The sequence below is a fragment of the Hetaerina americana genome, unplaced genomic scaffold (assembly GCF_022747635.1).
Source record: "Hetaerina americana unplaced genomic scaffold, ioHetAmer1.1.p SCAF_145, whole genome shotgun sequence".
Taxonomy (NCBI): domain Eukaryota; kingdom Metazoa; phylum Arthropoda; class Insecta; order Odonata; family Calopterygidae; genus Hetaerina; species Hetaerina americana.
Window position 1 is genome coordinate 418,886 of NW_027286570.1, and position 10,052 is coordinate 428,937.

A 10,052-nucleotide genomic window follows, 5' to 3' on the forward strand; every position below is an offset into this window, starting at 1 on the left:
CGGGAGGCGCATTATTCCCCGGCTCGCTCCGTCTTCGTGTGGTAGGTTCCCTCTTGTCCTCCGACGACTGCCCACCTCCATCCACATGTTGGAAGACCTCTCCGAATTCCCTCGCCATGCCTTGCCTCTTGCCTCCTCCTTCGCATTACTGCGCCTTTTTTTACCCCTCGTGGAAAAGGTTAGCAACCCCTTACCTACTGCCTCCGCCCCTAGCCTCGATTACCTAAACTGCCGCTGCACAAGTAGCCGGAGCACTTTGCTTCGTAAAATGGGCCACGGGCGCGTGTAGTCATCCCTGCAATTCCGAAGAAAAATGGGGACCTAATTAAAAGGTACTCATTCAATCTCATTGCCCCATTTCACGGCGTTCTTGTTTCCGGTTGATTCTTTCGTTCGTTTTTCGACTTGATTCCGCAAATATCAGGCAGCCGTTTCTCGAAGTTTAAAGTTAGTATTCCTTTCCGCATAATTGTCGCGTACGAACTCGTCCAATGTTTGCCGATCATGTCAATTTGCCTGACTTTTGTATTTTTTTTGGTACCCTGCACGCCACCGCAAGCTTGTGGAGCAGGGGGCGAATACACTCCTGACTAATTTTGACCTGAATATATTTACCCCCTGCCACACACCTTAGCGGTTGCCTACAGGGTTTCAAAAATACAAAAAACACCCCTACTCCTTCTGACAATTTTATTCTAATCCCTTATCGTTCGTGGATAAAATCACGTCTTAAACGTATCTGTTCCACACTTAATCTCTCTAATTTTTTTGGCAAGATCTCTCCTACCGTAGTACGAGGGAGGTAATAGCATATTTACGTTAGAGATATAATCTGTAATTTAACCTTCGCTTTGTGAGTGATTCCCAGTCTAGCTCCTCTAATATTTCGGATACTAAGTATATCATAACAACATTTTACAAATCTACCTCCTCTACGCTGCACGCGATCCCATTCGGCGTTTGATCCAACTTCGTGGGTTTGAATAAATATCATCGACATAAGCGGGCGAGTTGCTGCTGCACGCGAAAAATAAATGAGACTTAACCAGTGAAATATAACATTTCTCTTTAACCTTTTCATTGCACTTAACCAGTACTCTTACCACTACTTACTAAAAAATCCTAATTTTTTTATACATAGTATACGATTTGTGAAAGCTTCATATTACATGTATTCCAATATTTATGACTTAGTAAGTCGACCTTTGCCTTTCGGAATCGGGTCTCGGGAACAAGGTATGTACTGTCCGGATATTGTGTAACCTACTTATCACCGCAAACAATAATTACATAAGGAAATGTCATTATGTTTTTAATTGGTATTTTAATACCCCGCAAGCCACCGCTAGGGCGTGTGATAGGGTGTGTATACACAGCAGACTAATGTTTTATGACTGAGTGGTAGCAGACTGCCAAAACATAAACCAGTATCGTTTTAGAATTGTGCCGTGATTTGTTTACCCGGGAAGAAAACCATCGCCCACGACGATCGAGCCTACGGTTTAGTATATAATGTCTGCATCGCCGATGTACTTTGCCAGTCACTGTCAGATTGGATGGCAAAGGGGGAATCCCCAAGAGCCCCTCACGAAAAACAACAGACTACAAAAACGATAGTACTTGTAACTAGCTGAAGAGGGAGGTGCGATATTGAAAGTAACTGATATTGCAAAGGGGAAAACGTGCACAAATTTCCAGCGGCGTTGGCAAATAGCTTACAGTGGTTGTAATACAAAGGAGTTGTCGATAAAATTATTATGAAACTAGCCCAGGCTAATTACCCCCACTGTTCTCGTCTTTTGGTCTCTTTGATCTATTCACCATCCAAGCCACAATAGCGTAGAGAGATTACGAGTATTACAAATTAGTAGCATCATTACAAAGGTAGTCACTTACTGATTTCCTTCAGCCCGTAAGAATGTCACCACTCATAATTAGGTATCGTAGTTACAAACTTTGTCGTCAGATTTACATCTACATCTACATCTAAACACAGTGATGGACCAAATTTAATTTAGCTACATATTACCTTCAGAACATTTTGGAATACAAGAATGCAGCGAGTAGGATTTTCGAGCACTGCAGGGTTTTTTTAGAAAGAAGTGTACGTCAGCGTGTTGTAGGTCAATCGGTGAGTGGGGCTCTAAAGCCTTCTTTGCTAAATTATTTAGCTTTAAATGAAGTGACGATCAGTGTTAGAAATAAGATGAAAAATATTAAGGATGATATCTCTAGTTATAAAAGGAATGAGATCACTTAGGATTACAAGTTATCTAGGGTGAATGCCAAGAAGGAACTTCGAAAATCGTTAAGCGAATTCAAAAGGAAAAGATAACCGGAAATTTTTAAAGAGAATCCGAAAGCATTTTGGTCGTACGTCGGAGAGGTTATGGGAAATAAGTGAAAGGTTAGTTCACTCAAAAACGATTAAGGAGAAAGAGTAACTAGCAGTTTGGAAAAGGATAACTTATTAAATTCCTTCTTTCAAAGTGTCTTCACCAATATCTCACAGAATACCCCTGATAGCTAACCAAATCGATGCCCAAAATTGAAATATCATATGATGGAATAGAACGGTTGCTAAAAAATATTGATCCTAATAAATCCTCCGGGTCCAATGAAATACCCGTTCGTGTATTTGAGGAAATAGCTTCGTAAATTTCACCGTATCTAGAAATCTTATTTTAAAAAAGAGTAGAAGATCACTAGGTTTCCAATAAGGAAAGTAAAACGAAAAGTATCATGCGCACAGATCTACATTCTTTTAAATCTACAATGCTATCCGAATATCTTGAGGAAAATCCAAAGTCATTCTGGTCCCATGTTAGGGAAATAAAGGGTAAACGTACATGTCAACCGACTGTACATTATTTGAAGACAGAAAACGGAGAAATTATATCAGGCAAAGTGAAAAAGGCAAATATTTTAAACAAGTTTTTCCAGAGCATCTACTCCGCTCTCATCTGCTCCAGTCAAAGCAAACAAAGCACCTTGCCCGGAAGAAATACCTGCTAGAAAGGAATTAGTTGAAGACATTGCCCCGCTTTTAGAAATTGTTTTTTTTAAATCGATAGAAGAAGGCTTAGTACCTCGCAACTGGAAACTAGCCCATATAAATCCCATCTATAAAGGCGGCGATAGGTATAACCCAACCAATTACCGACCCATTTCCGTAACGTTGATCTCTTGTAAAATATTGGAATGCATCAATGTCGGGGATCGAGATGGTGCGGGGGCTAACGTACTGGCTTCCCACCGTGAGGGCGCGGGTTCAAATCCCGGTGGTGTTGAATATTTTTCAGAGGTATCTCGATCCCTACTTGAGGTGCTTTGTGGAGGGCACTTTGAGTGAGTACGCCGTCCGTCGGATGGGACGTTAAACTGCGGACCCCTTGGCGCCTTTCGTAAAGAGTAGGCTAATGCCGACGCCGGATTTCTCTCCTCCCTTCATCCTTTCCTGTCCATCCCCTATGGCGCAAATGACCTTAGCTGTCGGTCGCCTCCCCTCAAAACTACTACTACTACTGCATTAATGTCAGTAACATTATCAGATTTATTAATAGTAGGAAAATACTAATCCACAACCAGCAGGGATTTAGGAAAAGCAGATCTTGCTAAACACGACTTGATCTTTTCATTCACGATATACTTAGATCGGGAGAAAACAACACACTAGTCGATGCAGTAATCCTAGATTTCAGAAAAGCCTTCGATAAAGTCCTACACAATAAACTGTTACATAAACTGAAATGCTATGGAATCAATGAGAATATAATAAATTGGATTAGAGACTTCCTGTCAAATCGAAAACAAAGAGTAGACATCAATGGGTTGTGTTTTGCAGATATAGATATAACTTCGGGCGTCTCCCAGGGAAGTGTAATAGGGCGGCTTCTATTCTTTATATACATTAATGAACTAAGCTCACACGTTGATAGCAATCTCAGATTATATTCGGACGGCACGATGGTATACAGGGAAATAAGGTGCCAACAAATCGCGAGCTACCTTCTAGAGACTTAGACACAATATCGCATTGGTGAAAGAAATAGGGATTAAATCTTAAAATGGACAAATTCGCAGTTTGGAAATTGTGGAACAAAGGAAGTGTCGCGTAGGACATAGGTTATAAAATAGAGAGTTCAGTATTTACTACGCCCGAGCAACTTAAATATTTGGGGGTAGTTCTAACACCACGCCTTTCATGTGGAGCACATATCAGGACAATATGCGGATCAGCTTTGAAGAAACTTGGCTTCATAAAATGGGTGGTGGGGAAATGTAATGAAAAAGTTAAAGAGAGGTGTTATTTTGCTCTAGTTAGACCTCATTTGGAATATGCCGCAAGTATTTGGGATCCGTGGGAGAAAATTTGGCAAAAAGAATTAGATAAAGTCCAGAGAAAATCCGCTAGATTCGTTAAAAATTGTTATGATAAGAACACAAGTGTGACAGGTCTCTTAGGGGATTAAGGCTGGGAGCCACTTGAAGTACGAAGAGAACAAGCGAGACTTAGACTTTTAGAAAGGTTCAGAAAAAACGAGTTTAACGATGACACTAAAGGAATGATAATGGCCCCACAATATATAGGTAGATCATACTACAAAGACACATACAAATACTCATTCTTTACCAGAACAATCGGAAATCATAACAGTAAAAAACCAAAGTTACTTTAGATACATTAAAAACATTTAATTTACAAGGCGGAACAAAATTAAACATTTCAAAGATATCAGGTACATTTGTAGGTGCATGTGTATGTAAGTTTGTGTGTTTGCGTGTGTGTGGGGTGTAAGGGTTTTTGCATGAATGTATACCATGTTTTGTTTGTGGACTGTATAAATTTGTGGCTTTCGCATGTGTTATTTTTCTTAATTACGGGTGGTGCCCTAACATTCCCCGCCACACGCCCCTTCGGCGGCTTGCAATAAAATAACAGAGATTAACTGCAGATCAGGTAGAGTTAAGAAGTTATTTTTTCCACGAGCGATAAGGGATCAGGATAAAATAGCGTTCGTCGGACCGTGCATTTAAGGAAAGTTGTTTTGGGTAACGGGTAGTCCGGTGTGCAATCACCCCCTGCCACACACCCTAGAGGTGGCTCGCACGGTGCTAAATAAAACTAATATAAAAACTAAACTTATAGCCCAGGGACGCTTTCTTTAATTAATTGCATATTGGAACACAATGTAGCCTGAAAAGAAAGAAGAAAATTCTAAGATAACTACAATAGGAGATGAAGGTATCGTCTCATATATCGTATGCAAGAAGTTTAATCAGCTTAGCCAAGTCCTTATCGTAAGACTTCCTGACAATTTATCAGACTACCGGCTGAGGGTAGGTTTTTTTTTGACCCTTGTACTATGCAACAACCATATTCTCTTAGTTCTAGCTAATCAACTTAAAATTAATAATGTACCAAAAAAAATATCTAACAGCACACAAACAATCCTTAAACCCCATGCTAAATCTTACTATCTCTCATTCTTTAGTTGTGGATACTTTCCACCTTCTTCAATAATTTTCTAATTGCTTATCATTTTCTACCTCTTCCTGGCTTTCCCGACATTTGTCCCCTCCATTCCTGCCTTAATCCTCTCAGTATCTCCTGCAGCCATGTCACCTGCCTTCTTCGAATTCCTTCCAACAACAATCTCTCGTCCCTCGCCATTCTTAGGACTTGATCGTTTGTTTTCCTTCCCGCCCATTTTATTTTCGCCAATCACCTCCTCATCCAAACCTCGAAAGCCCCTAACTAAAGCCTATTCTCTCGCCCCAACGGACTGGTAACCTTGCCTTACAAAGCTACCCTCCCTTATAAACTTTTCATTAGTCTAGTTTTTAATTATGAGCATCATGTTGCATTGTAGATTTATACAAAACAATCTCTTCCAGAAAATTTTCTTATTGTCACGAAAATATTCAAGAACATCTCATAGTAAGTCGTTTCATTCCTTGGAACCTCCCTTGAAAAAAAATGTTTCTCGCAACAAACTTTTAAGAATGCATCTTTATTTTTCATTACGTTATCTCCAGCTTTAACTATAAACTTTATCTTAATATCCTCTAGACTTAATTGTGACCTAACACACCTTGCCAAAAGCCCTTGCGGTGGTGTGCGGGTAATTGTGTCAATGTAGTCCATTCCAGTGCATTCAACAGCCCCATCGGGTTAGCTCTTTTACCAAGGAGTTCAGTCATTTTTCAACTTTACCTAATTCCTTTAGAAGGAACCTTCATTTCAAGCATGTCCGATCACCTTCCATGAATTTAACGTACAATATTGAGTATTTTTTTCAGATGTCAAATATTGTAAATATCCTGATGGGTCATCGACCTTTTAAGTGAAAATATTTCTAAGTTTGAAGAAGGCCTAATTTCACTTACCGTGATAGGTGGGTGAATACCTCCTTTCGCAATTATAACGTTTTTTTCTCTAATTTGGCCCGATAAGCATAGTTCAAAAACGAATATGCATAACTATTGTATCAGTGTTGATGCATACAAAATATTTTTACCGCCTTAGATATTCGAACATTGTTACTCGGATTAATTTGAAAAGTGTAAAGAACACACTTCACATCTCCGACGAGTCACGGTGCCGCCATTCTGTGAATACGTATTATGGCAGCGGTGCCAAAAGATACAGGTGCATAAACTTCCAGAAGGGAATGAAGAATATATGATGTAATACACGGCGCCCGGGTTAAATGTCTGAATATTTAATTCGCATATTGTTCCCAAATGGTTTAGCTTGATTGTTCGAAATGGGCTGCTCAATGATAGTTTAGAGAAGTGCAGATTTTTAAAAATGAAGGCACAGTGTAAGACGAATACAACCTTCATCTTCGGTGGATATGCGATGGGGTCGATGCTGATTATAGTACTGATATCTACATAAATACCCCGCGATACACCAAAAAAAGTGTGTGGTGGAAGGGGACGCAGGCACCATGTTGGTTCGGGTAAGGTATAAGGAAGAAGAAGGGCGTTTAAAAATATTAGAAAAAGGGAAAAAACATCTCTGAAAATAATTGCAGACCCATATGCATACATGCAAGTGGAAAACATTTTTCAAAATAAGTGTTTATTTCACTCAAATACAATTGTTCTTTGCTATATGAAAAAGGAGGGAATAAAAATGAACAACAACCAATTCTACGAAGGACCACCACCGTGCTATGAGAGGCCGCACGAAACTGGAAAGCAGGACGGGTGTATAATTCTATTAATTCATGTCTATGCAACTTGAGATACACCTCGATGTATCTCACAATTATCGCCACGTCGAGATATCATCGCCACCGTGTGTCCATTCCGTCCGTCGTTATTGGAAGATGAAAATCGCACTGCCCTGTCCGAGCGGCATCGTTTGAGGGCCTTCTTCGGTGGAAGGAAGATGCGATGGGCCGAGAGTTTGAGAGAGAGGCCCTTCGCTCCGGCCTTTCCTTCTCCCCCCCTCCTTTCCGTTTCTCACGAGGTGGGATTATGTATTGTCCCTCCATCCCCCCGCCCCCCTCTCTGCTCACTCGGATAGCAGAAACACCCCGGAGAGGCCCAAGGCTTTCGTGGAATTTCTGTTTGGGGCCGCGGTGGGGTGTGTGCCCATGTGTGTGCGTGTGTGTCGGAGGAGAGGGTGGGGGAGGGGGATGCGTATTTCTCAGTTCGCTCTGCGGTCCGAGGCTTCTTATTCCTCCCGGTCATTCCCTCCACCGCCTCCGAACACCGATTCCACCCTCCCCCCCCCCCTTGAGAAGGACCACCCACCCTGCATATGATCTCTGTATAGTATACAGTATCTCTGTACAAATGTACGGATGTTATCTACGGGAGGGTGGCCTTTTATGGTCCATAGGTGTCGATCGCTATGGGCGACCTACTTTGATGAAGTGGAATTAGATTAGCAGATTGGATATAACACTTCAATAATCTTCACCATTAGATTTTTTCAGTTTCTTGAAACACTTGAAATATTCTGAAAGTAACGATAACTGAGGATATGTTCTGGAAAAAACACATATTAAATTCGCGGAATAGCAAATAAAAAGTTAGGTTTCATGAAATGGATACTTGAGAATTTAATTGAAAGGGTCAAGGAGCTTTGTTGTTTCGCGTTAGTTATGCCCCACCTAGAGTACGCTTCGGGTGTATGGGATCCTCATGAAGTAGGCTTGATTTTGACACTAGATCGAGTGCAACGTAGAGCAGCTAGATTTGCGAAAAGTTATTTTGAAAAATGTGATATTTTCACGAAACCTCTGGAAGAATTAGGATGGGAGCCACTAGTGACCGTGGACTTAAATATAGGTTAAATTTATGGCGCTAATTTGAGACAAGTTACTTATCTGAGGACGTTGAAGGCATATTACAGGCCCCGACTCATTATGGTAGATCAGATGACGTACGTAAAATCAGGGAGATAGATAGAAGAGCGTATGGATTTAAAATGTCGTTTTTTCCTCGCACCATTAGAAATCAAGATAGACACGACAGAAATCGCGTAGGAGATGATTAGAATTGGCAGTCTATATATTTAGTCAATATCCTTCACTTTATTGTTTTTTATTTAATGAACCCATCTTTTTAACAGTTCAACGGCATGATTTAAATATATGTCTCCCGTTAGAGAGTATTGTTGTATGTAAGTACTTTCTTTCGTGCTATTAACATTTCTCGAGTCCATGATCAAATCAATTTTTGTGTAGGGATAACATTATTTGGTTTTGCATGCATGTTTGGTGGTGACCTAACACCCCCCGCCACACCCCTTTGCGGCGGCTTGCGGAGTATAGCGCAGATGTAGATGAAAGTGTTTAATATGAAAAGGAATAGTAATAAACGCGTAAAAATAATAATTAGGTTTTTGCGGCGAATCTTGGACAAAAATGAGGGAGTTGATTCTCAGGAATACGAGTACAGATGCAAAGATAAGTTTAGTGAGAAGTTCGATGTGAATCATAGTTTTGTATGGGCATGAAACTTGGTCTTTGGAGCAAGAGGTCAGAGCATTAGAGTATTTTGACATGTGTGTAGAAAAGTATTGAAAATGGACAGAAAAGAAAACCAAGTAAGAACAGGATTGGCATGGTAGGGAATGGGAGATGGTTGCTGGGAGATATTCAAAGGCAGTAGCAATCGATGCAGCAGGTACTTGAATGGCAATTGGATCCTGAAGACTTAAAATAGGCGAGGTCGATGACGAAACGGAATGAGCAAGTATTCGGGCGATAGCCAGCAGCTAGAAATAATGAGGTGGGAAAAAGTAATCCCGTGTATCTACAGTAATACTGGCTAAGGGTATGTAAGTCTATTTTTTGTCAACTTAGGCGGGGCATATAAGTACTAGAGTGCATAATGCCTGGATCTAGCAGAAACGTACAGCAACTGGTAGATTTCTTCTAATAATAATAGCTCGTGCACCAATATAATGGGCGTGAAAGAACTGCATACGAGGGTAGGCTGAAAAGTAACGCACACATGCTTGAAGAGCGCGAACAAAACATATGGCAAGATCGGGCAAAAAAGTGCATTCAAGTACAATTCTTAAGTTTCAAATCCATATATTTATTTTTCATCATAGTCACCGGTAAGGCTAAAACATTTCTCCGAACAAGTTTCCCAAGTTTTTTTCATTCCGTCACTAAAAAACTCTTCCGACTTTTCTCGAATCTAGGACTTGATAGTTGCCGTCTCCTCATCGTCCTCGTATTATAAGACATTGAAAACGTTTCGCTCATAACCTCTTTAGGTGTGTGTGGGGGCGGTCTAATTATCGCCGGTGAAATATCAATTTGCAACAATTAGAAAAAGTCCAGTAATACGAGTGTTCACGCTATCGATTGTTTCGTTACAAATTTCAATGCGTGAGGATTTATTTAGTGTTTTGGTTATGAGGTGATCAAGATGATACCATTTTTTTTATTGCTTCAAAGGTATTCTAAGGATTGCCCCACCCCCCACTCAAAGGAACGTATGCCCGCGTTGGTTAATACATGTACATCTACATCTACATAATACCCCGCAAGCCGCCGCAAGTGCGTCTTGCGGGG